The 27,727-nt window shown below is 41.2% G+C and overlaps 1 long non-coding RNA gene across 1 annotated transcript; it reads left to right on the top strand.

Annotated features, from left to right (window-relative positions):
• Positions 1–1,378: 1,378 nt before the first annotated feature.
• LOC125615014 lies at positions 1,379–27,645 on the top strand. Its single transcript, XR_007345577.1, has 4 exons — positions 1,379–1,392; positions 19,018–19,024; positions 23,890–23,894; positions 27,233–27,645. It is a non-coding gene; the product is annotated as an uncharacterized LOC125615014 (long non-coding RNA).
• The last annotated feature ends 82 nt before the right edge of the window (positions 27,646–27,727 follow it).

Below are 27,727 nucleotides of genomic sequence, written 5' to 3'. Positions count from 1 at the left end.
TGGAGTGGGGAGGGAGAGTTTATATTCCTTGGTAGAATTCTTAAGTTTTCTTTATTTGGGCTATGCACATTTCTTGTTAGGTTTATTTTTAATAATACTGTTAGCTAACACAATACAGTTTTGGTCTCAGTACTTTGTATAGATTCACTCATTTCATTTTAACAGCAACATGATTAAATAAGGCACAAACAGGTTGAGTAACTTGCTTCAGGTGATACAGACGGCCAATCTGAGCCACTGGACTCTCCCTGTTTTGTATTTTATTTAGAGACAGGGTCTCACTGAGTTGCTTAGCCCCTCACTGTAGCTGAGGCTGGCTGTGAACTCATGATCCTCCTGTCTCAGCCTCCTGAGCCACTGGGATGACAGGCATACGCCACCATGCCTGCCTTAGCTGAACTCTTTTAAACATTCCTAATCACTCTATTATATGGCTTCTTAGGCCATTTGTCTTCTCGCTATTTCAAAGGTGAATTTTTTTTCTTGTATTACAAGATCGTTTCTTTCATTATAATGTTTTTCAAAACATTAAATGAGTTCATCTATTTAAAGCTTTTAAAAGAGATTGATACGTCTGAAGCACTTCGTAAATGTTAGTCATTAATGTTTATGATTATTGTTAACATTTATAAAAGCTGTCCTCTGTATAAAGAAAAACCTTTGATTTAGGAATATCCAAATTCTTTTATTAGTTTTAGTAGGTTTTATATTGATTCTCCTGTGTTTTCCAGGCGTCCAATTTTCAAATAACAGTTTTGTTTCCTTTCTAAACGTCTCCTCATTATTTTATTTTATTGCCTGGAATGTCTGGAGCAGAAATAAGGGTAGTGAAAGTGGGTATCCAATTCACGTTCCTGACCTCAATCTCCATGAAAATGGGCACGCTTCTATAATTTCTCCATTAAGCATTTGGCAAGATTTCAGGGAGCCAAGTAGATTTCAGAGTGTAAAACAGTGGCAAGACATTTCCTCTACCATTATTTCACTGAAAGCTTTTTATTAAAAAGTGTATGTTGACCTTATCAAATATACTGTAGGCAAGAATTATTCTAATAATATGCTTGTCTCCTTTTGATCAATTAAAACTCTGATTCGGTGGAATAAACTGTCCAACAGGAAACCAACCTTGTCTTCCTGGGATGAAAGGACTTGGGGCAATCCATGAGTTCATGGATGACTCCCATTTGTTAGTATGCTATTAGGATTTTTGCCTCAAAATAACTGAAATTGTTCTCTATTTTTTATGTGTGTGTATACGTGCGTGTGTTTAGCATGTTATGCTGGCTTTGAAGAAGAAATTTTGAAACTATTTTCTCCTCTTTGTGTTCTCTCCGTTTTGAAATAATAATAATATTGCTTTTTTTTTAAAATTCATTGAAAGAGAATTCCTTTGTGAAACTATCTGGGTTTGACTGGGTAGATCTTTGAAAACATTTTTCTGTTTGGCCCATAATTATGGGCTCTAATGAGATTTTCTCTCTCTCTTTTGGGGTCGATTTTTGTCATTGATATTTTCCTAGGAAGAAATTTTTATTTATATCAGGTTTCAACATTTTGCCTGGAATTTTAAAATGTGCCTCTTATCTGTATGTATGTCCCTTGTTTCATTTCTAAATTTGTCTTATTTGCGCTTTCTCTCCTTTTCCTTAATTAATATGGATTTATCCACAATTTTTAACTGTCAGCCACAGATTGATTTCATGTACAATTTAGAGGACAAAATATTTATTTTGGCTTATGGTTTCAGAGGTGAGAAACAACGGTCAGGACACAGAGATCTGGAAGCAACACTTTATTAGTGGCACCAAAGCCCAGAAGAATAATTCCCAAAGTCTAAGCCCCGACTGCAGCTGGGCTTTTACTTTTATACATAAACAAGTTTTGGGTACATTCAAGTCAAGGGAGTTGGTGTGATTCTATTGGAGGGTGTATTCTGTATTCCTTATATGGATGCAAGTTTGTCAACCATCTAGGGACTTTTAGTTTATACAACTTAGGGACTTTTATTGCACTAAGCCTAAAAGGGAATTGTTCTGACCACATTGCTTTGTTTCCTGCTTCTGCTACTGCAAGTTACCTTTTACAGGTACCTGTTAGCCACTGCAAGCCTCTATGGTTAAATGTCAGTAAGCAGAGCTGCTGTGTGTCAGCTATGCAAAACCACAGCCCATCAGCTCTTAAACTGCTAAAGTTCCCATTTTGTTTTGCCACAGTTTCAGTACATGGCTGGCTGGCTCCATTGCTTTGGCCCTGAGATAGGCAGAACAACATGGCGGAAGGGCATGGTGGAGGAGGGGGTGGTAAGTTCCAGGGACGAGACAGCCTCTAAGGGCATGACCCCAATAACCCATTCCTTTGGTTTAGGTCCCACCTCCTATATCTCCCAATAATGCCTTCAAATTATTAATCCCCTGATGAGGTCAGAGCCCTCACTATCCAATCGCTTCCCAGAAGCCCCACCTCTGAACATTGCTGCATTGGGGACCAAGCCTTTGACACATGAGTCTTGGGGGACATGTCATATCTACACCATAACATCATTCTTTTTGAAAGGGCTGAGATGAATGATGTTTTTCTCCAGATCCTTAGATTTGAATGAGGAAGCATATTATCCCAGAGATAGCTGGCGGGCATCTTGCAGCCACATCTGGGAGGTCCCCTTAGTGCAAAGTTGATTCCAAACAAGGAAAGGCAAAAGAAGAAAAGTCCCTGAGAATGTTGTTGTGTTCCTAATTCAGATCAGTCACGATATGTTCACAGTACGTGGTTTTGCAGTTACATGACTCAAGAAGTCTCATTTATTGTTGAAATCTATTGATCTGGTGTTTATTTATTGTTATATCTTTATTTTATTTTTATGTGGTGCTTAGGATGGAGCCCAGTGCCTCACAGGTGCTAGGCGAGCGCTCTGCCACTTGAGCCACAACCCCAGCCCTCTGCTATTTATTTTTGCAAACACATCTGGAAACATAGTTTCTGCTTGTGCTGACCTGAAACCCTGTCCCAGTCTTAAGATGTGATTTCATTCTAAGTCCTCATTTAACAACTTAGAAATGGAGCTGTATCTATTAGCTTCTTACTATTAAAAAAAAAAAAAAAAAAAAAAAACAAGGCAATTAATTAGTCACACTTTTTCACAACTTCATTCCTCTTGCTCCCAATTTTTTTTTTTTTTTGGTCCAGAATTGCTGAGATGCAAGTGCATTTCATATGTATATGTGTATGTTAATATTTTATGGTTTTCTTTCAAAGTTATTGTTATCTACACATTTTTTTTCCCGAAACAATAATTCTCACTCCCCTTTAGGTCTATATTAAAATACAGTGGACTCTCATGCTAGTGACTCAAAGCCCAGCCTCATCATGATTTCCTCTTTTTATTCCCCTTGAATTTAGCTCCTAGATGGCTAAGTTTCCTCATAAATAGATTGCTCAAAAGTGCCTTGTATTGAGATTGCCAGAGTTAGCAACTAAAACTACAAATCTCCCCAATGAAATTTGAATGTTAGGTAAACGACAAATAATATTTCAGGTTATTGCATTTTTCAGTAAAACTATAAATACCTGGGGTATGTTTATCCTTAAATATTATTTGTTGTTTACCTGAAATTCCAACTTGACTGGACATTCTGTATTTTATCTGAAAACCCTACCTTCTGCAAATTGTATTCTTTAAGTCCTTGATGCAGACTTGTCAGACCAACCCTTTTTTATATCTAAATGATAATTTAATTGGTCTGAAACATTCTTGGGCTACATTTTTTTTTTTTAATTTCAGGAACTTACCCACAAAGTTCAGTTTCAGTCCTATCTCCTGACAGTGACCTGGCTTGTCTGGATGGGTGTCTATCGAATTCTTTCTCTATGCCTGTAGCTCAGAAAATTCTTAAGTTATGTTTCCATGCAAATTATTTACTTTAAATGTTTTCCTGAGACACAATCTGCCCTTTCATTTGTAGATGCAATTCATGTTATTTCTACTTTTTTTCCTGAAACAATAATGCTCACTCCACTTTAGGTCTATATTCAAACAGAGTAGACTCTCACACTAGTGACTTCATAATCCAGCATATTTTAACCTCCCCTGCCATATCTGCAAATATGTTCTCACTGCATTTTCTTTTTAATTTTTTTTAGTTATAGATGGACACAATACCTTTATATATTTATTTTTATGTGGTGCTGAGGATTGAACCCAGTGCCTCACACGTGCCAGGCAAGTGTTCTACCACTGAGCCCCAGCCCCAGCCCTATTCCCTATTGTCTATTCTCCATACATTACATCATCATTATCCACACTGCATATTTATTACCTACTCTCCAATTACTTTTCATCTTCTTGCTTTTACAAAAGTTTTAACTTGATGAGTGGTAACGGTACATATTTGTGGGGCATAGTGTGGTCATTCAAGACGTGTATATAATGTGCAATGATCAAATTAGGATATTTACCATTTTCATCTCCTTACACATTTATTATTTTTTATGTGTGTGTTGAGAGCCCTCAAACTGCTCTCTCTCTCTCTAGTTCTTTATGAAATATACAATAAATGGTAAAATAACTACAATGTGCTCTGAACGTGAGAATCTATTTCTCCTATCTAACTGATTTTGGTGCCTGTACTCAACCTGCTTCTAACCCCTAGTCCTTCCTTTTCCCAGCTCCTAATAATCATTATTTTATTCTCTTCTTCTATGAGATCAACTTCCTTAGCTTTTACATTTGAGTGACAAAAGGCAGGGTTTCCATGTTTCATGCCGTCATTCAAAGCCTTTCCCACATCTTACGGTTTAAATTGTAGCTGTGACTATTTTTCTTCTGTGTCTCATGGATCCCCCCTCCTTCTGAGGCCCCGGGTGTCTACTCCGTTTTGCAGTTTCCTTATTTCCCCTCATTTCGTTGTTTTATCACACTGTTTATCCCTCGTTTCATGGGTTCTTGTCTGCTTCAATCCTTTTAGAGAAGGAAGAATTTCTTGCAAATTTGGGCTCATATTTCTTGGTGCACAAGTTGGAGTGGATTCTCCCCAGGCTTTGCCTGCTGCATTCCTTTTGTGGTTGTAGGAGTGGGAAAGCTCATAGCATATTTTGCATGGCTTCTTCTGTGGTTTCTATTTATCTTTTTTTATTACTGCAATAGGAAGCTCTGTGTGGACTTTCTATAATGTACAAGTATGCTTTTTACATTCTTGGGTGATGGCAGGGTTTGGTGGTAGGGAGAAACAGGGAAAGGGCTATCTGATGCCATCAATAATCATAATGGATGAGTTTAGTCTCTGCTGTTTTTTATTTAAATTTGTAAAAAGCCCTGTACTAACATTTCTTTCATCTAGTTAAAGAAATAGCCCCTGTCCATCAGTGGTATGCTGATGTTTGAGAGTTTGGCTCCAGTTTTGAAAATCTCCATCACCTTTCATGGAGAGTTCTATACATGCATGTCCTCTCTCTCTCTCTCTCTCTCTCTCTCTCTCTCTCTCTCTCTCTCACACACACACACACACACACTCCTATAAAATCTAGATGGGAAGGAGGGGAGAAATGTCCTGCTATTGACTGGACCATCAATAAACAGGATATCGTGGAGAGTTTATGAACATCTTTTCCCATGCATAATCATTTCTTCCATGGCTCTCAAATTATTTGTCTTCACTTCAGTCTTTCCATTCTGATAAATACCCATTTATCATCAATAGATGATTACTTCTGGGAGATTTACCTGCCCTTCTCCCATGTAGGTTAAAAACAGCATGTTAATCCTAGCAGTTGTATTTTTTTAGTTTCTCTGAATTCATGGCTTAGCCATAATGGTAGAGAAGAACTTCCATTCTGAAGAGAACTTATTTTTGTTGTTTCATGTTTATGGGTTTTTGTCTAGATTATGTCTCCAGTTTCCTTAGTACACTTCCTGGATTGGGGCATAATAATATTTTTTTGAAGGTATCAAGATTCACTTAAATTAAGATAGTTGAAGGACTTTAACTTTGATAATTTTCAATGAATAGATAAATTCTTAAAAACAAATTCAAAACTCAGAAATATTTAATGAATATATGTTCAATAATTGAATGGAGAAGAAATTTTCATGCATTAAAAGATATGGTAAAAATCAAAGAGATTCAAAAAGCAAAGTAGAAGCTGCTGAAGAAATTCACTGTTGGAGAAATGTTGATAGCAAAGAAAGCAGTAAAGAAAGAATAAACTGGAAGGGAAATTTCACTGGCCTTGAAGGAGATATTCAAATTAATACTTTAATCATCCCAACACTGTATGACCTTGGAAAAGTCCCTTATCATCATCAAGCCCTAGTTTTCTCATCTGTAAAGTGGGGATAATAAAATTGCCTACACCATTGCTCTGTTGTTTAGATTACAGGAGATAAAATATGCAAAGGGTAAAACATAGTGCTTGGCATATCCACAGAGCACAGTAGGTGTCAGCTAATTATTGTCATTCCAATAATGACTTTGAAAAAACAAAAGGAAAAGCAAATATGGCAAACCATGATACCCCTGTTTGTGTACCCTGAAGCATTTGTTGGAGGTCTCCATGATAGTTTTACCCTGTTTGCTAGCTTTTATGCTTTCATCTTAATCATCTTTTTCTCTCTCATCTGCCTAACATCGGGTCTTGTGTTTACATACAAAGGATGCTTCTTGATTTCGCCAACTGGATCAGTAAATAAATGAATTAGGGTCATAAGATACCTCAGCCTCTCCTCAGGCCCAGAGTAATGGAGCCAGCAGACCATGGACTGAAACTATGAGCCAAAATAAATCTTTCCTCCACTAAGTTATTTTTTCAGGTATTGGTCAGAATACCTGAAAAGAAAAAGAAAAGGGGAAAAAAAAGAGCTGATTAACACATCATTATAGTTACATTAATTATGAAGCCAGGAAGAAATGACCTGACCATGCCCCTGGATCCCCAAAGTCAAGTGAGGTTCAGGGCACTTAAAAGACCCTAACAATTTATATGTAAACGGCAGCCACGAGGTCAGACCTCCCTCAGGCATTTAGACTGTTGACAATGAACATGCAGAAGTTTATAAACAATCCTCATAAAACAAGAAGTTCTAATACAATATGGGGGTGGTGTGGAAGGGAGCAGTAGGAGTGCTTGGGACAGACATTAACATAATTCTTGGAAAATAGGGCAAGGGAGGGCTCGGGTAGTAAAGAAATCGGCCCAACCGGAGTAAAAGCAAATGTTACCATTGTGAACAACAACAACAACGAAATGAGAATAACAAGCACTTAAACAACATTCACAAAGTACCAGGTCTTGTTCTAGGATAGATCTGTTGCCATCTCACCCTCCATCTATCCACCTAGTCCTCTGTATCTGTGGATTCTGCCTACCTGTTTCCACCCACTGTGGACTATAGCATTATTTAAAATTTGTGTCTGTACTGAACATGTACAGACATCAGTATCTGTAGATAATGATAGATAATCCCTATCATTATCTCCTAAACAAGACACTATAACAGCTATTTGTAGGCATAGGAATTACATTAGTTATTATAAATAATCTAGAGATGATTTAAAATTCATGGGAAGATATGCGTCGATTACATGCAAATATTTTCACCATTTCGCATGGGGCACTAGAGCATCCTCAGACTTTGGAGAGCCTAGAATGAATCCCTCATGGATACTAAGGGATGACTAAATCTCTATCTAGAGCTAATATATCCATTCATTTAAATCTTACAAAAATCCCATGAAAAATTATAGAGAGAGATGGGGAAACTCTGGAACGAAGGAGAGTTAAGTTCCCATGTTGCATACATCTGATAACTAAGTAAACTTGGGTTCATGCTAGCTACTTGGGAGGCCGAGGCAGGAGGATCACTTGAGCTCAAGAGTTTGAAGCTAGCCTGGGCAAAGCAGCAAGACTCTGTTTGAAACAACAATGACAAATGATAATTAATAATAATAATAATAATCTCTCCTGGACTTCTTTGTTCTTAGAGAATGAGAATTCCCTGCCCAGTGTGACCCCACCTTCTTCCAAGTTCATCTCCCATGATGCTTCACCTTTGCTCCTGATCCATTCATCATCCACTCCCATTTCCTCTCAGCTTGTGGAATGAGCTCCATTTCCTCCTGCTGCATGCTTCCAAGTGGTGGTCCCTCCATGGGGAACTATATCATCTTCTCTCCCTGAGTCCCAGCCATTAGATCTTGGTTAACTTCTTGAGGCAAATTCTGATCCCTACCCTCCCCATTCCAAGTGTCTATCTGTTTCTTTTGTTCATACACTTCCTTAGAACCTTATTCTGTACTTAACTTCATCTGTTAGAAATATTTCTTTATAAATATTGGTTTTCCCCATTGAGCTAAAACTTTAAGACAGGAGGAAAATCTCACAACGGTATGTTCTCTATGAGTCGTCTCATACAAACTCCAAATGAGAATCTTCCTAAAAATTCTTTTATTTACATTGAGTATCCTTGTATTTACTTATTTTTAATATTGTTGTACTTAACTTTTGCTGAAAAAGAAGAATTCTTTATCCTAATAGCTACTGTGAGCTTTTATATCAAGCTTTCTCAAAATGTCACCCAACAGCCTTCGGGGTTGTTCATATCTCAAAGGTTACAACTTGTTCCCCTTGGGTCATTTTTCCAAGTCTGAGTTATTCAAGTTAGAAAATACTCCAGGGAGTGGGAGCAGAAATTCTATAGCCTTGACACTCCATGTTCCAAGAATTATCTATTCTCCATGTGTGAAGAAGGGATGTGAGGCAAAGGCACTTGAGAAAGAGAGCCGGGAGACGAGGGGAGTGTCTCCAGTCTCTTACACCCAAGACAATTCACAGACTTTCTTTCAATCCTCTGTGTGTCTAGAAGATAACAGTGTAACCACAAACCACCATCACCACCACCACTACTTCCCTGGAACACATAATAAACTCTCCTAACCAGAACAGTCTTAAATCAGAAATTGCCAATTAGAAGTCCTTTGGCCAGATTCAACACATGATTTTTGCCACCAAGAACATACAGAATTTCACATCAATATTCAGATTTCCAGTTTCTTTGGGGAAAACATATAATTTTTTTTTCCATTGGCCTGAAGTTGAGCAAAGGTAGGCCTCTCTGGATAAGTCAGACTCCCCTCCAGTGCTCCAGGTCCTCAGCCACTCTATACCTCTGAAACAGCCTGTAGCCCTAATTCACTTGGCCTTCTTGTTCACTGTAGGCAACTGCATTGTTGAACCCTTGTCTAGCTCCAAAATCAGGAGAGACTTATTCTCTTCCCCGATCCTTCGTTTTTTGAGGTCGTAACATTCACAACGGAGTTAGTACATTCCGCTGTTGCACAGAACAGAGAAAAGGTCTTCTTCTTATCCTTCCTCTTGCTGCCTTTCATATTATATCCCTTCCTCAAAGAGCCAGGAGTGCTACCCATTCTCCGTGAAGATGACACCAATATACTGTCATCACAGCCTGTGTTTAAAAAGATCCCCCCACACACATACAGAAGATTTCAATGAGCATCTCTTCTCTCTTCTTTTAGACCTGAACACATGTTTTTAAAATCTGTGTGTCTATAATATAATGAAAACATTTACAGGCTTCATTTAAAGTTGAATGAAAGCTATGACTTTGGCTTCTAACCAATGAGCTAAACAACCATAGCAATCAAAATCCAATTTAGGGGCACGACAGTGACTATAAGCAGTGGTTGAATTAAACACAGGGTCTGGCTCTTTTAAGAGACAAAATAAGTCCTACTGAACAACCTGGCAGTATTGGGGGGTTTGCTCCTGTTTTCTTAGAACCTGGAACAGACTTAGTACAGCTGCCCCTCCCTACTGTGATTCCACACCTGCAGACTCAACCAACTATGGATCAAAATATTTTTTTAAATTATGTCTGTACTAGTGCTTGCCTTGCATGTACAAGGACCTGGTTGCAAGCCCCAGCACCGCAAAAATAAATAAATAAAATAATAATATTGTGCCTGTACTAAACAAATACAGAGTTTTAAAATTCTTCCCTAGTCAATGCATTATAATATCTATATACATAGCTTTTACATCATATAAGGTATTATAAATAATCTACAGATGCTTTAAAGTATATGGGAGGATGTGTGTAGTTTCTATGCAAATATCATAGTATTTTATATAAAAGACAAACATCTATGGGTTTTGGCATCCACTGGTGGTCCTGGAATTAATTACCCACCTCCCCCAATACTGAAGGAAAACTGTGTACCTATATTTCCATTTGCAAAATTGTATAATAAAGGGACATTATTTCCTATTCCAAATAAAATAGGCATGGTAAAAGTAGTGAGCATTATTCAGTTGATATTTGTTGAAAGAATGGAAGAAAAAAGGGAGAGAGGAAGGGGTGGGGAGTATAAATGAGGGTGGGAGGGAGCAATAAAGAGAGGGAAATATAGGAGACCTCCAGCCACTAAGTTCTGCTTTCTAAAGAAATGAGAATCCTAAAAACCAGCCTTTGTTGAGAAATAAAAGGATTAACAACCAGTGAAAGTTCCTCTCACACATTAAAAGAGTTTGGAAAGTTTGGAGACTCAAACATCAACTTTTACTAAACTAAGTAGATAAAACTCAATGCCCTGTTTAAGACTTACCCTTTTTCCTAGGAAGGAAGAGAAGGATGAGTCTCTAACTGTGGGTAGAAAAGTTGTAAAGAGAAGAAGCCAAGCACTTGAGTTCAAATTCCACGCTAGAGCATTAATAGAAAAGAAAGGAGATGAATTATTTTATGGGTGTAGCTTGTTCCTCATCTTCCAGTCACATACTGGGACCCTTTAAGACCCCCTTTGAAATGCTTCATGTTGAATTGGGTGGCAGAGCAATGTGGAGCCCAGGAACTGCTGTGGGCATCTCTGCAGGTGGGTGGGAGGTAGACTTTGGGCTGTCCGTCTTGATATGTGGTATAGATAATGTCTAATGGTCCTAGAAGCTTTGACTTGGGGGAGCATATAAGGGGCTGAAAGTACAGCCAGCCCTCCATATCTGAAGCTTCCACATCCACCTGTTCAACCATCTGCAGTTGGAAAATATTTGGGGAAAAAAAATGTGTCTGTACAGACTTTTTTGGGTCACTTTCCTCTAAGCAATACAGTTTAACAATTATTTATCTTGCATGTACATTGTATTAGGGATCATAAGCAGGCTAGAGATAACTCAAGTGCATAGGAGGATGTGCACTGGTTGTATGAAAAATACTACCCATTTTATTTAAGGTACTTTTATATAAGGATTGGTATTGAAACCAATCTCCCACAGGTTCCAAGGGACCACGGTACCCAGCAAACCAGCAGAGGGGTCAAAACAGAATGCAATAACTTTATGAGCAAAGAGTAGGACCAAGACCTCAACAGTAAGTGTAAGATGTTCCAAAATGCAGGAGGGGCACTGGTGTATGGATGTCCAGGGACTAGACTATATCAACCCACCTAAGGCAGAGACCACTGTGGGCCTGGATATCTATGGACCCACAGCCCTGTATCTCACTGACATAAGGACCCATACACTATTATTCCCAGAAAAGAAGAAAGATGGTGGTTGTGAAGACATAGTCAGGAAAATGCTAGAATACCCCATTTTCTCAGAAGAGTGTGCTTTCAACTGAAAGAGACTCCAGGAATCCCACAAACATCATCAGTGGCAACTAGACTCAAGAATCAGTAATAGATACACATAAACAAAATAATGTAGAACATGTAGACTGCAAATGTTTGACTGTGGAGGTAAATTTTGTGGGTGTTTCAGATCAGTACAGCTTGTTTCCCAATCTCTAGTCACATATGGGGATCATCTAAAACCCCCTTTGAAATGCTTCATGTTAAATGAGTTGCCAGAGCATTACTCTAGCTTACATTGCTGCAATAAAATACCTGACACAGGCTAACTTTGTAAAGAAAAGAGGTTTGTTAAACTCACAATTTTATATACTAAATGTTGATATGCATGGTACAGATTCTGGTGAGGTTCCATCCAATCCCTTCTGGCTGCATCATGGTAGATGACAATAGCAGGAACATGTGTGAGAAAAAGGGATCGTATCATATCTGGAAACAGGAAGCCAGAAAGAGAGAGGACTATGGGAGGCGGGCTTAGCTTCTATAACAACCATCACTTGAGAACTAACTGGGCCCAAAGGAAACACCTTAAATCCCTTCCAGAGGCACACCATCAAAGACCTAGGGACCTTTAAGGTCCCAGCTCTTAAAGAGTCCACATTACGGCCAGGCATGGTGGCTCACACCTGTAATCCCATGGCTCAGGAGGCTGAGGCAGGAGGACCATGAGTTCAAAGCCAGCCTCAGCAATAGTGAGGTGCTAAGCAACTCAATGAGATCCTGTTTCTAATAAAAAACAAAATAGGGCCGGGGATGTGGATCAGTAGATAAGTGCCCCTGAGTTCAATTCTCAGTATAAAAAAAAAAAAAAAAACGAAAGATTCCATATCACCTTCCCATACCAGCACCCTGGGGACAAAGCTCCCCACACATGAACCTTGGGTGATAAAATACTTCCAAACCATGACATTCAGGAAAATTAATGAGATGATGATGAGTAAAGGTAAATCATTTTAAAAATAAAGTGTGTTGTTTTCGTTTACCACCAGGAGGTGGTGGGATATCAGTTCATTTTCTGCTGCTATAACAAAACATGTAAGGCTGAAGGATATACACATTACAAAAGAGATTCATTTAACTTACAGCTTTGAAACCAAATCACCTATCACTAGACCCCACTTCTTACAGGTCCTACCACCTCAACATCACCACATGGGGAGGGTCGGGGGACAAACTTTCAAACCATAAGACTTTGGGGGAAATACTCAAACATGTTCAAAACATAGCAAGAAGCCGTGTTTTGTTCTCATGAGAATTTATCCACATCATAATCCATACAGTATCCACACACCCACATTAAGATGAGGAAACAGAGGCTCTTGACCAGGTCCTTTAGACGGAGGGACAGGTCTACATGGCATCCTGGGTCTCATAGGACACGAACGGCATACCATGGGAAGAATTAAGAAAGAGAGAAAGTGAGCCTCCTAGGGACAGCCCCAGTGGGAAGCTCTTACCATCCCTCTACCAAAACGGACAGTGAGAGGAAACTGTGTCAGGAAGTCAGGAGACCTCTGGTGGGTGGTATCTCTCCTTCCCTCCTATGGATCTCCTGCTGATGGCTTGCATTGGCCAGATCCACCTGGAAATCCGAGGTGAGGGAAGCCCAAGTAATGCAGTCCACTGGGGGGTCAGGGTCCAAGGGCACAGAGCAGGGCAGAGAAGGAAAGAGAATGGTTCCAGGGGGCCAGTGGAGAATGGTTGGCACAGTTTGATGCCCGGTTATCCACTCTGCCTCCTGAAACACAGGACATTCAGAATGAGGGTTGCCTCGAGCACCGTCTGTCTTCCTGTGCGATTTCCTAAAACCAGAAAAGTGCAGCCCAACAGCTGCACTTGGGTGGCCAATGGAGTACCTGCAAAGATTTTTTTGTTGTTGTTCAATTTTCCAAAGAAATTAAGAAATTTCCATCATCCTCCCCAACGTTTTGGTGTCAGACTGTTTTAGTCTCAACTAAGCTACTTCAAACACTGTCACGAATTTCTATAAACTTGAGCTATGGGAGTTCTCTCTTCCCGGTTTCAATATACAATGGAGAGGCCGAGGTTGTGCCTATATGTCATGGATGTTCTGGTCACAAGACACACATGACCGTACGGCTGAAAGACAAGCCAGCCGGCGGGGCCCGGCCAGACCACGCTGACCTCATTTTGCAATGCTGGCTTTGGGGGACTTTATTTTAAAACCCGGGTATTTGTACAGTTTGCATTCTTTGGGAGGTGATAGATTCTATCAAGCTTCAAGAGCTCTCATTTGCTTTATCTTTTTGCTGAAGACAAGCCAGGCTGCCTGGCTGGGAGGACCGAGCTGACTTGGCTTAGTTTTAGCCATACCTGTTGTTATTAAACACAGAGCAGAATTATTTTAAGTTCAATTTTTACATTAAACAAAATAATTTTCCTCTGTTTGGATTCCTGAGAGTTCTTTGGACACTCTCATTTATTTCAATGTTCTGATCCTGTACTCTACCCCCTTGGATTCCATACTCTACTCTGAGGGGGTGATGGGGAAGGGGCATGCAAGGAGTTCTGGCAGTAGGGATGGGGTAGAAAGAAAAGGTCACCAAGACTCGTCCCTACTAGTAAGGTTTGGGGGTAAATGGTCTGATGACTTTGAGCAGTATTAGGAGAAGAGAAGTTAGAGAAATGAGAGATTATCCTTTCTTCCATTCTCTTTCCACGGACAATTCATTTGAATTATCCACTCACTTGGGTCGTCTTGCTTTGGAATTCTTTTTTTTTCAGTTTTTATACGTAAAGCATAGGTGCCGTATTTATCCTGACCAGGAGTGGGCTTTCAGCATGACTTTGGGCAGGTTTCTCACATCCCCTGTCATGCACAGCTTTCTAATGCACACCTTTCTCTGGAGGCACAAACCCTGCATTACTGGCCCATGCCCTAGAAACAGAGAGGAAGTGTTTACACAGACCTTTTAAGAAGTTTAATGATACTGTAACTCCCAAGCGCATGATCCTTGGACTTGTCGTATTGAACAGGGTATAGACCAAAAATATAGGTGTGTACCAAAAAATGGGAAAATAAAAACAACAAAATCAAAAGAGACTGGTCCTTTCCCTGGAGGAAGTTTGAGAAGCTCAGGTAAATATGGCGCATTAGCCTCTTGGAAGCATTGCAGCAGCTATGCCTGCTTATTGAAGGAGCTCAAGAAATTCCCTCTATTTTTTGTTACAAAGAAGACTTAGGATCCTGTATTCAACACTTGAGATCCGTGACCTCACCCCAATAGAAAATGCAAGGATAATACACTGTATTGGAAGTCTCATTCAGGAGGAAAGATGTGCACATGAGTGATTTCTCCAGATTGATGGCGAACACAGTAGGGTCCAAATATGAAACTTCCTGACTCTCAACCTGGGAGACAGCCCCATTCCTTGGGATCTAAAGACAATACTGATTTCAATTTGACATTTAATTTATATCATATGGTCATTTCCAAGGATCTAGGTTTTTTGAAGTGGATTCCTGGGTTTACCCTGCAGGCATGTCCTTCATTTGTATGGAACTACATCTTTTATGTGTCCTTTTTTTTTTTTAAGGAATTTTGAGTAACAAAGAGGAAGCAAGTATTCAGAACCGGGATAATGAAGGCCAGCTCTCTCCCTTTTATCACAATTGTGGCTTTTTCAGTTATTCTCTTTTTCAAAAGACTTTACCTTTTAGCGCAGTCTTAGGCAAAATTGAAAGAAAGGCACAGAGATTTTCCATACACACGCCCTTCCTCTGCACGTGTGTCCTTATTAGCATCCCTCATCAGAGCAGTGCATCTGTGACCATTGGTGAACCTACATTAAAATATCACTATTGCCTAAAGTCCAGAGCATATGTTAGGATTCATTCTTGGTGTTGTATAATCTATGGGTTCAGACAAGTGTATAATGGCACATAATCCCCATTAGAGTATCCTACACAACGTGGGTAGAGTCTTACTTTGGACTCTGACCTACTTCAGTTATGAGATTGCAAAACTCCAGGCCAATTTCTCATCCACAGCATCCTAAGGTATCCCTTGGACCATGTCTAATCTCATGCAAAAAAAAAAAGAAAGAAAGAAAGAAAGAAAAAGAAAAAGAAATGCTCAAACAAGTTTGCAGATGGAAGAGAACAGTATCTTGGAACAGCTCGGCCCCCTGTTTCAGGTCTGCCTTGTTCTTCACTGTGCGGCAACCATGAAGAAGACTGCGAGAACTTGGGAATTTAGGAAAGTTGTAAAGTTCAGCAAAGCCCTGGCCAGTGTTTTTGTTAAACCTGCTTTCCAATGACTGCTTGTGTACACCACTTCAGAGGGAAATAATGAGCATGAAATTCAATTATACAGGCACCCGCTTAGCCATCTCAACCAGAATTGTGTCCCTAATCTTCTATTTTGAAGATAAAGTAAAAATCTAAAGCTACTCTCCTTATGATGGCATTTTATTCCCTTTGTAACTCAGCCAAGAGAATTCCCTTTAACCTAAGGATCCAAACTTCAAAGTCAGCTCTCCCCTTTTAGCTGCTGTCTGGCTTTTGAACTTGAATTTATGTTGTCTCTACACTGAGAGAAGTAGACCAAGCCTAACCCACCAATATGACCTCAGGAGCCTGACCCTGGGGAAAGGGAAGCTGCTCCTAAGCCCTGAGAGACGCTGGGCTGAGTCACAGAGAAGGGGTACCTTCTGCTCTGCTGTGCAGCCACGAGGCCTGGAAGAGGAATGATGTTGTCCCTTTAAAATGGTCCTTCTGAGTTATCGATGGCCCAGGCAATCATGTGCTCTAGGCTTAAACTGAAACTTATGGTCCAGGTCATACTGCAAAGCCACTTCTCACTCCCTCTTTGCCACGTCCCAGTCCACACATTTAAGCAGCCCCCACAGGACTCACACTTCACTTCCCCTGCCCCTCGCCTGGAGTCCTCTCTCAGTCACCAGTGTGGATGTGTCAGCACCGGGCACACTGTTCGATCCCTGGGCACTGTCACTGAGTGTTTGGTGAATGGGTGTCTGTGCTGCAGAGCCTTTGACTCAGGATGCAAGCTGAGATGTTTACAAACACAGTATCTAGGAAAATGGGGCTTTCACCCTAGCTTTTCTTTTTATGGCTCACCCTGTCCCCGAAAGTTTAACCAGGTATCTTCATGGACACCCTGACAGTCTCACAGCAATAACGAAAGTGTCATTCCATAGTCTTGGACACCAGGGAGCTCCCTTGACAAGTTGCTTTCCAAACTAGGCTGCACTGTGGTTCCTCTAGCTAAGACATTGAGGGTCTGGTTGAAAGTGACAGGCCACTTTCAATGTGACAAACCATCAGGATGCCAAAGTGAGACTGTCTTCTCGGTAGCTTCCCTTGAGTTACAGGCTCAGAACTGGGACACACACACACACACAACACTCTCTCTCTCTCTCTCTCTCTCTCTCTTCCCCTAATCAGCAACTGTCTCACCTTAGGTCCTAAGAAATTCTACACCTGCTATAGTGCTCACTAAGGCCACTGATGGAATGGGTGCTTCAACTTCTGCCCAGAGCCCTGTCTCTGCCCAGCTCAAACACCAGACTTCATCCACAGTGTCCACTGGCCCAGCAGATCTGCCTCAGATAAGCACACATCTGTGGACAATCAGTGCACACCATCCCTTATGTCCCCTGTGACCAAGACCTAAGGTCAAACCGTACCTTGAATCAAATGCCTAACACATCTGAGTTCTTGGCTGTTACTCGCGCCTAACCACATACTATAGGAGGTATTTTTGGCTTACGAAAAAAATTATACTGAAGGTGAGGAGCACAGTGGCTCTTCCCTACAGAGCAAGAAGGGGAGTGTGTGTGTGTGTGTGTGTGTGTGTGTTTGCAAGGACGCACAACATAGCTTTCTAGGTCTAGAATCAAGATATATGTCCCCATGGTGCTGATGCCAGTAGACGTTTGACTAGCACCCCTACGCGTGACATCTGTTTGTTCAAATGTCACACAATTCATGGCCCGAGTGGAATCGTGGTGGGGCTGTGACACTGAGCAGCTGGCAGACACGCGATTGTGTTGCACTGTGGCAAGTGGCCAGAGCTGTGCACTGCAGAGTGTGTGGATCTATGTATGCACACTCACACACACACACATGCACACGCTTCACGCACGAGCATACCCGCACAATAGCAGGTGAGAGACGCTCTGTCTTCTATCCTTTTATGTGATTTATCCCCCCCAAAATGTGCTTTTGCCCAATCTTGTCCTGGGGTCTTGATTTCTTTCATGTGGTTCCTTGTGCTAACGAGATTAAATCAGTTCCAATAGGTACTGCTTTAATGGAGATGATAAACTTTTATTGAACTTGAGCACATTAAAATGAAATGTAAGCAATAGGTGATTTTGGCATTCGCCTGGGGTCTCTTCCAATCTGAATAAAGCCAGCATGCCTTCTCTGGAAAATAACAGCTCCAAACCCGACTCACTTTATGTGCTTAATTAAAATCTATTTTCGTGATCTAAAAAAGAAGCTAAACAATGTAATGTTCCCTCTTTTCCTTCGAGATCCAAAGAAACTATGTTTTCAACTATGAAAGCAAAGATGGGCCGGCACTTTCTTAAAAACAGACCTTCAGTTAGTTCCACGCTAAGAGCAGGTAACGGGCTGTTTTACGGCAGCCTGTCGGCTAATCTGTGATGTGTTTTGTCTGTGAATGGGATTATCATGGTGGTTTATTGAATAAGAGCCAAAAACGATGTTAAGTAAACTGTTTACACAAAGCCACCAGGCTGAAAAATCCAAACTCAAAAGACTCATTTCAGGTTTTAACCAAAATAAACTTTATTAGAGTTTCAACCCAACAGTTAAACCTTTCAGGGTCTGTTCAACTTGCTGAATGTGTAAAACACGGCCCTGCACAGAAATGATGAAACTGTAAATATCGTGGTTAACCTCTGAAGGTGGCCTTGCTCTGCAGCTCTCTGCTCGGCTTTTAGTCGGGTCCGGATCGCAGCCAGGCTTTTTGCGGCCAGGCTCCTGTCACCATTTCTGCCAGTCCTCTAAGTCAAGAGAGGGAGGTTTGGCTCTCCAGCGTGGCAGGGGGTAGATGTGGAGCTCTTCGCTAACCCCTCGCTGGATCCCTCAGAAAAGACATCTTTATGTCTTCGGGGGGTCTGGCAGGGATACACCTGGCCTCTTTTGACCCCCAGAGTGGCCCCCCAGTTCGAAGGGGTCAAAATGATTTTTTTTATTAATGTCTTCTCTTGCCCTTCGTGCATCTTAAATTCTAATCCCGGGCCAAAACATTTCACAAGATGTACTTTGATCTGCTTGAAAACAGACAAAGGACCAAAAGAATAGAAACATCAACCGAGGAAGGCCCAGCCTGGACACGTTGTTTTGTCTCCCTGTGGGTTCTGCAGCAGAGAGCCAGAGGGTTCCAGTCAGCGTCCACCATGTTCACGGGGAAGTCGCTTCTTCGGGACTTTTTGGTTTATAGATCAGAAAATGGGCACTCGGGGAAATGTTACTGGTCTGTTCCTTTTCTTCCCCCAGCATCTGATTTTTTTCAGAGTTGTCTTCCGAAGAAGATCTTTGGACTCCCCAATGTTCTGTCCTTTTCCTCTCTCCCCTAGTAAACTCCACGGTCTTCATTCATTCATTCAAATCTCACCCTAGGTTTCCAGGCACCGTGTTTGACACGCGTGATACAAGATAGGATGTGTTTTGTCTGTGAATGGGATTATCATGGTGGTTTATTGAATAAGAGCCAAAAACAATGTTAAGAGACTCTGACCTCAAGGACTCATAGGCAAGGTGAGAGGTACATAAACAGGTAATGCAGAAAAAGAAATAGACATAGTTCAAGAAGAGAACCGAGTCTGGTAGGAAGACAGGTGCTTCTCCTAGTCTCCTTACAGCTCTTCCTTCTTCCTGACCTCTGATCACAAAGGACCTTGAGTTACAGGCTCAGAACTGGGACACACACACACACACACACACACACACACACACACACTTTTCCTTGCTGATCTCTTCCAATCCCAGAGCTTTGAACCAAAGACTCCACTTTCCTATCTCCAGCCCTGACCCCTCTGGGAGATCCATATTATTATAATTCTTCCCCCATTTGACCAGATCCATCTGAGTGGTTAAAAAGGCATGTTCAACTTTTGTCCAGATAGTCACTCTAGATCTCTGCCTGTATGCAACCTCCCTCTCCCTGGTTTTTTTCCATTCACAAGGTTGTTAAAACAACAACAACAACAAAAAACAACAATAGCCCAGGAGTCAGTCTTGACGATACCCTTTCTTCCCATCTCCATATCCAAGTGATTAGAAAGACCTGTGCATTCCATCTCCAAATAAGCCAGGATCTACCCTCTGTCTCCACGGCCCCTGCAGAAACCTCACTTGGATATCACGTCTCATCTGCGATCCTGAAACAGCCCACAATTCTCTTTTCCACCTGCTTTCTGTGCAGCAGCCAAAGCGCCATCTTGAATGATGAAAAGCTGCACCTCTAACGAAAGTTCTCCAAAGGGTGATGTAGCGTCTTGAAATCCTGGTTCGAGGGGGTATGCCGTGAAGATGGAAAGGATTTTAACCTATTTTTCTGATAGAGATGGAGTACAAGGAATCAGATTTATCACCCCACATGAAAAAGAAAAACTAAAACATGTTTCAAAATATATGAAACAATGGTTTACAAAACATTAAATGTCAGGCAACATCTGAGAAATGAGAAAAAAAAATATGGAGTTCTCTGATTGCCCCAGCTTATAACCTGAAAGTCTCTCTAGACAATGAGTGCCCAAGGAAGGCTGAGATTGGGAGAGAGGACAAGAGATTACAGGAAAAGTCAGGGTTGCACAGACAGCTCCCAAGATCTGCAAAGGGTCCGCTCAGGTCAGGGGCTGAGTGTTGCTTGGTACATACCTGTGAGAAAACTATCAGACCAGGGTACAAACCACCTGAAAGGAGTAGAGGTCACACCAGACTGGGATGGGTCATCTCCCCGTGGGTCTAGTGAGAACCTGGGAGCGCTTCAATTTTCTGCTTAAGGAGAAATAGAAAAAGGTGAAATATTTTAAATCCCCCGAGTGAAAACCTGAATGTGGATGTCAAGAGGATGATTTTTAGGTTCCTCCTAAAATGGGGGGTGGTGTACACAAATAAAAATTAGGGGAAAAAACTTGTTAAACTAAAACCAACAAAGTAATGAAATAAAAACTAGAGGAAACCCCAATGATACATAACACAGAATGTATACTAGAGAAAATGAATGAGATAAAAAAAGCTGGGAGCTGGTTATTCTAAAAGATTAATAAATTGAATAAACCTTGAGCCACATTCATCATGAGGGAGAGAGAGGACACCAATGTACACCATCAAGAATGAGAGAGATCTAAAGTGAGACTTCATTGAAAATCACACAGACGTGAAACGGATGATGAGGGACTAACCTGAACAAATTCATGACAATAAATTTAATAACTTAGAAGAAAGGACAAATTCTTCAAGAGACATATGACCAAGGCTCACGTGAAATAGATAATCTGAGTACCTAACACTATCTACTTTTAAAAACTGAATTTGTGTTATAAATATATATAATTTTTTGTACCAGGGGTTGAACTCAGGGGCACTCAACCACCGAGCCACATCCCCAGCCCTATTTTGTATTTTATTTAGAAACAGGGTCTCACTGAGTTGCTTAGTGCCTCACCACTGCTGAGTCTGGCTTTGAACTCAGGATCCTCCTGCCTCAGCCTCCTGAGCCCCTGAGATTATAAGCATGTGCCATGGCACCAGCTGTTTTAAACCTTTCAACAAAGGAAACTTTCAGGCTCCCTAGTGAAAAGTCCCAAACATGAATACCAATTTGAACAAATCCGGAAAGAAAACCAGATTCATTCATTCTGACACCAAATCTGCACAAACATATCACAAGAAAACTATGTAGATGCAAATTTTCTAAACAAAATCTTAGTAAATTCAATACAACCATGTATCAAAAGGGTGATCATTTATGATCAAATAGGGATTATTCCAGGAATGTGAGTTTAGTTTTCACATTTCAAACAATCGAGGGAGAATTTATGAAAAAGAAGAAAATCAGAACAAAACAAGATCATCATCTCAAAAGACAAGAGAGCAAGCTTCAGATAAAATGCTGCATTACTACTGATAAAAACTCACAGTCAGCTGAGAAAAGAACTTTCTCAGTCTGATAAATGGTTTCCTGTAAGTCACATACACTCACATAATGACGCACTTTATGATTCCATTTATAGAAAATGATCAAAAGGAAATCAGTGGTTGCTGGAAGGGGGGTCAGGTAAGGTTCTGTGGGGGATTACAAAGGACCATGACAAAGTTTTATGGGATGATGAATATGTTCATTATCTCAGTCATGATGACAATTTTATGTGTATACACATGTCAAAACTTATCAAATTATGCGCTTCAACCTCATTATTTCATGTCAGTTACACCTAAGGAACACCATTATTTAAAATCCTGCAAAAGTTTATATTGCTTTTAGAAAAAAATTCCAAGTGGCCTCATGGATCCACATGATTTGGTGTCTCCTACCTTTTCAATCTAATCTTTAGCCACTCATAAATGATCTGACCAAACTGTTCTTCAAACACACGAAGCTCTTTCCTGCCCCTGGCCCTTTGCACTTGTTGCTCTCTAAGCATGGAATGTTCATTCTTTAGTACATCATTTATTGGACTCTCATTTTCCAAGTCACAATTCAAAGATCACCTTCTCATACAGGTCTTTTCTAACTGTTTATAGAGTTAAGTAGATCCCACCCAGATGCTACCATCTGTCATGACCACATTTATCACTTTTACAACACTTACATGTCCTTTGATTTTCTTAGTCATTTATTTACTTCTATCTTTGCTTGAGAATGTAAGCTCCTTGGCAGCAGAGACACATTTTGTCTTGTTATGCCCTTGTCCCTAGGACGGACATGGTGTCTGGCCTGAAGGACATTCTCAAAAATACTTCCTTGTGTATAAGAAGAAAGAACAATGAACTGTAAGGAGACTGAAAGGGATTTCATGGGGAAGGGGACACACAGCTCACTAGGGAGAGAACTGATATCAGGAAGCCACAGCTGAACAGAGCTCCTGGCTTTGATGGACGCAGCTTCATGTCATGTTGATCCTATGACCATGTAATTCTAAACAAGATGGTTCAAGTGATCTATTTCCATATTTTTAAAATGGGGCTGCACTAACTATCGTTGAAGATTTCTGTGAGATGTGACAGTAGACACTTGGAGAGATGACTAGGTCACGATGTCGGGGAGACAGAGTTTTCAATAATGGGGTGAATGTCTTTATAAGAGGAGACCCCAGGGAGACTCCCTGGCCCCTCCTACCATGTGAGGACACAGCAAGAAAACACACTATGAATCAAAAAGTGGGCCTTCACCAGATAACTCACAGCTCTGTGCCTTGAACTTGGACTCCCCAGGCTTCCAAACTGTGAGAAATAAAGTTTGTTGTTTCAACCACTCAGACTATGGCAATTTTTGTTACAGCAGCCCAGATGGACGAAGACAGCAACATGCTCTGGGATGGTGAAAAATCTGAATAGTCTGGGATCGTGGCAGGGAGGCATGGAAGACAAGGTTGGAAATGCACATTGGCATCAGGCCTTTTTGAACTTCAAATCTGGGGATAATGTGAAGCCGTAAAGGAAGGATGGGTGGCAAAGTGAGGTGGAGAGAATTAGGCTGCTGTGATCTCTAACTTAAACGACTCCAGTAACTATGTGAAAAAAAAGGTGAAGAATGGGGAGAGTGGAGAAAAGAAGAGTTAGAAGTTTTTCAGCTGCTTAGATACATAAGTGATGAAGAGAAAACTGAATTCTTATTAACACCCCAAGACCCAGATATGTCCCCCTGCTATATCCAGATATGATCCCCTCTCTTCAGGGATCCTAAATAACTCCTGGCATCAAAGCTGAGCCTGTGGATTAGGACAGAGGGAGCTCTTTACCAACAGCAGAGGACAAAAATCAAAATAGCACCTCGGGAAAATATTTGAAAGGTCATGATCCTTTGATACAATTTTTCATACCCGGAGGTTCCTGATGAGAACCACGGAGAACTTCAATTTTCTGATTAAGGCGAAATAGAAAAGGGTGAAATGTTTAAAATCCCCAAGGCTACCAAGACACAAAACAAGAGAATTGGCAGCGAGGACCCAAGGAGTCAAGCCCAGGAAAGAGCAAGTGGATAAACTGGTTAATAAAGGACTTAGCGACGGAACACAGAATCCGTGGGGTTGAAGGTTACAAGTTAGGCTTTCCTGACTATTACTGTCCAAACAGGGACATTCCATCACAGAGTGGACCTGTTGTTCAATCTGAAGGTGGGATTTTGCTATCAAGGGGCAGAAAACACTAGTGAAAGATAGGCCACTGAGACCAATACATGAAAATGAGGTTTTGCTGGAATTTACTGTGAACAGCAGGCACTCCGGGGGAGATTGAAATTTTGCAAATTGGAACGTGCAAGACTTGCCCATTGAGGCTGTTCTCATCTTTCAGATGACATTAACATTTCTGGCTTTCTATAACCCAGAGAGCTGTGTACCTAGTTGTGCAAAAAGAATCACACAGGTGAAGCTTGATAAAAATGTTGCCGCCAGCCTGGAAACTGATTTAGTAGGTCTGGAATAGAGTCCGACATGTGAATTTTAAATAAGTTCCTCAGGTTTTATTGATGTGCTGCCAAGTTTGAGAATCACTAATATAGATCACGGCCTTGTCCAAACAGAGAGATTTTGCACAGGCATAGAAAACTGAGTGCTTGGAAATATCTCCCAATTTTTCTTTACAATACTTTTGTAAGTTAGAATCGTGGCTTCCAGATAGAATTTTAAATACATGTGGCACCATCATTTAAAGGAAGACCATTAAAAACTTAAGCATATGAAAATCATTGAAGAATTCTTCTCATTTTCTCCAAGTCTTAAAAAAAAAAAAAGGAGATCTGTGATGTGGAAGTAAAAATTTCGATTGTGAAACTTGGAAGGGCTAGAAAGGGTTTCAAGGAAAGTTCAAGAGAGAATGTTTCCAAAGCTCGGTTCCAAAGACAAGGGGAGAGCTTTCCTGGGAAAGAGATGTCGCTGTGTTCATTGCTTTCCAAGGGCATTGGGGTGGGTGGTGTTTCCAAGCCTGGAGAGAGCGACAGAATTGGGACCACCAGAAGGATTTGAGATGTGTTTCCCTCAACTGGGAAGTGCAGGGGTCCCCAGGTGGGTTCATGTGGAAAGAGAAAGGAGACGTTAGCAGCAAGGTAGCAGTCTGCATCTGGGAAGTGACTGTGTCCCCTCCAATAGGAAGAGATTAGATATCGTCCTAGAAGTAAGTAGATTCAGTGTCTAGTTAGGATCTGTTTTCTGATTCATAAGACAGCAACTTCTTGCTGGGTTCTCTCACGGTGGAAGGGATAGGCAGTCGAGAACTGTTCTCAATCCTGCCTAAGAGGACTTCTTGAAAAAGCAATGGAACCCAACAGAGAAAATCTTGTGCAAAGTGGACAACAATCAGAAATCTGGGAGCTAAGGAGCGGGTAACAGGGAGAAGGGAAGCCCAGGATTTGGAGCCAAGAGGACCCAGCAGTAAAAGAGTCTCTGGAGAGCTACAAGCCACTCTCCCTTTGGAAGAAGAACAAACTTTAACCCTTGTCAGTACCAGAAAGAGAAAAACCATATTATGACTGTACCAGTCAAGTAGGAAATTTTTCCACATTGTTTCTCTCTTCTTTTCTCCCTGTGTTCCAGCCCTGGAAAGCACATAAGCCAAAGTCAGTATAGTGATGGGGAGATGAGCCAGAAAGAAAGAAAAACTGACCACGTGTTGCTCCCAAGCAGGTGGCTGTCTGAAGCCAATCCTAGCAGGGAGAGAAAAATAAATAAATTAATTTAAAAGACATTATGCTAAGTTAGTTTTGAGTTTTGGTTACTACATGAAACTGGCCATTCTAATAATTCAATTCAAACGGGCATGGAGACCAATGTTCCCCATCTTGCATCTTGACATTTTCATCCTGGGTCAAGGGCAAATTTAAAGGGATGTGGAAGACCAAGATACCTTCTGATGTCATCTCATGGGTTATGCATGTTCAATGCAGGGGTGACAAGAGTTTATTCTGACATTAGTCTTCCCTAAAACCTCTCTCCCTGTTCCCTTTAAGAAAAACAAACAGAAAACCTTCTTATAACTTATAATCTACCTCCTCTCATGGTTAGAAATTCCTTACCTTATAGGTATGACTCTGATACTTACATCTTCAGTAAACAAATCAGAAAAAAACAAGAAAGTAAAAATGTAAAAAAAAAAATAGAATCATGGAAAAAAATCACAAGAGAAAGCAGCTAAAAGACCAGAGAGCTGTTTCCAAAGCCGGAGAAATGGCTCTTTCCAAAAATAGAACAGGTCCTTAAAGGTTGCCCGGGATTTGTTGTAATCAGGTGTGGTAAGACATGCAGACATGGAAATGACTGTCATCTAGGAAGATGTTCTGGTGTTCACAGATCGTTAGAGACAGGAGACGTACTGTGCTATGCAGAGCCACACCATGAGCATGCTATCACGTGTATGGACAATAGGAGGGAAATGGGGACAAGGTCCTCTAGTGGTGGTTTCCATGGAAGAAGGAACAGGCATGGCAGGGTAACCAGGTTTAGAATTGGCGAGTTTGATTTCAGTGGACGCTGGGTCCTAGGTGCTATGTATAATTGGCACCTGGACCCAGGATGATTAGGACAGGGATGGGTGGTCTTCTAGGTTCAGGAAGACTTCAGATATCAGAGCATCAAAACAGAATATAAAAAGACATGGTTAAGATTAATAAAAAAGAAAGAAAGAGCTGGTTAATTCAATTTAAAAACATGCCGAGTAGCATCAAATGCTGCAAAAGAGACCCAGAAATTTGAGAAATAAAAAATAATAAGCTATTGGATTTTCCCATCAAGCAGCTGTTGTGAGCACTCTGAGGGAGCAATTTGGGCAGGGTGGGGAGAACAAAATGAAATAAGAACAAGCTGTTGATTAAGAAATAGTGTCCAAGATGGAATCACCACCTCATAAAGATATCTACACTCCTGTGTTGGTAGCAGCACAGTTACTGAGATATGGAAACAACCTAAGTCTGTTGGTGGAAAAATGGATGCGGAACATGGAGGGGGTGGGTAGGTTCATAATGGATTATTATTATATGAAAAGAGGTCCGCCATATGCCAAAACCTGGTGGACTTGGAGGCCATTATGCTACAGGAGACACAGAAGGGAAATGTTACATGATCACACTTCTATGAGAGTCAAAGTGGGAGGGGGGAAGAGGATCAAATAGACACTTGACTTTCCATATCTCAGAGTTCTATATGCACAGGTTTGACATCTGAAGATTAAACTAACCACAGATCAAGAATATTCAGAAGACCCTCACACATCAGATAGAGCACTAATCTCTAGGGTGTATAAAGAACTCAAAAAGCTAAGCACCAAAGAAAACATCAAATAACCCAATCAATAAATGGGCCAAGGATCTGAACAGACACTTCTCAGAAGATAATATATATCAATCAACAAATATATGAACAGGATTGAGAGATTCCCAGGAGCCACCATACAGGGGTTTCTGTCAGCACATAGAGGGCAGAAGCTCGGTTCAGAGGGCACAGCTCCACCTATTGGAAGAGAAGAAAATGGGATTCAGCCATTGAACAGGGGATGCCAGCATGGCAGAGATCTGATGTCATCGGAGAGCAGCCGAGGAGAAAACTTCATCGGTGCCAGCAGCGACGGAAACAGTTGGTCCCCTGGTAGGGAGGGTAAGTCACGGATACCCGAGTCTCTCTCGCTTTGTCGTTGAGCCAGAGGGGAGGAGCGGGGCCGCCGCCCACGCCCGCAAGGTAGGCAGACCTGCGACCAACCTGCAGATCAGGCCCAGCGGTCTGCAGGCGTGGTAGGAGGGGCAGGGCAGAGCCACCGCCTGCACCGGCAAGGTAAGCAGACCTGCGACAGACCGGCGGATCAGGCCCAGCGGCCTGCCAGCGTGGTACACACTTCACCCCAACTGGAGTAGGGGCAGAGCAGAGCCTTC

Source organism: Marmota marmota, unplaced genomic scaffold (genome assembly GCF_001458135.2).
Source record: "Marmota marmota marmota unplaced genomic scaffold, marMar, whole genome shotgun sequence".
Taxonomy (NCBI): Eukaryota; Metazoa; Chordata; class Mammalia; order Rodentia; family Sciuridae; genus Marmota; species Marmota marmota.
This window is presented reverse-complemented; position numbering and strand designations above follow the sequence as displayed.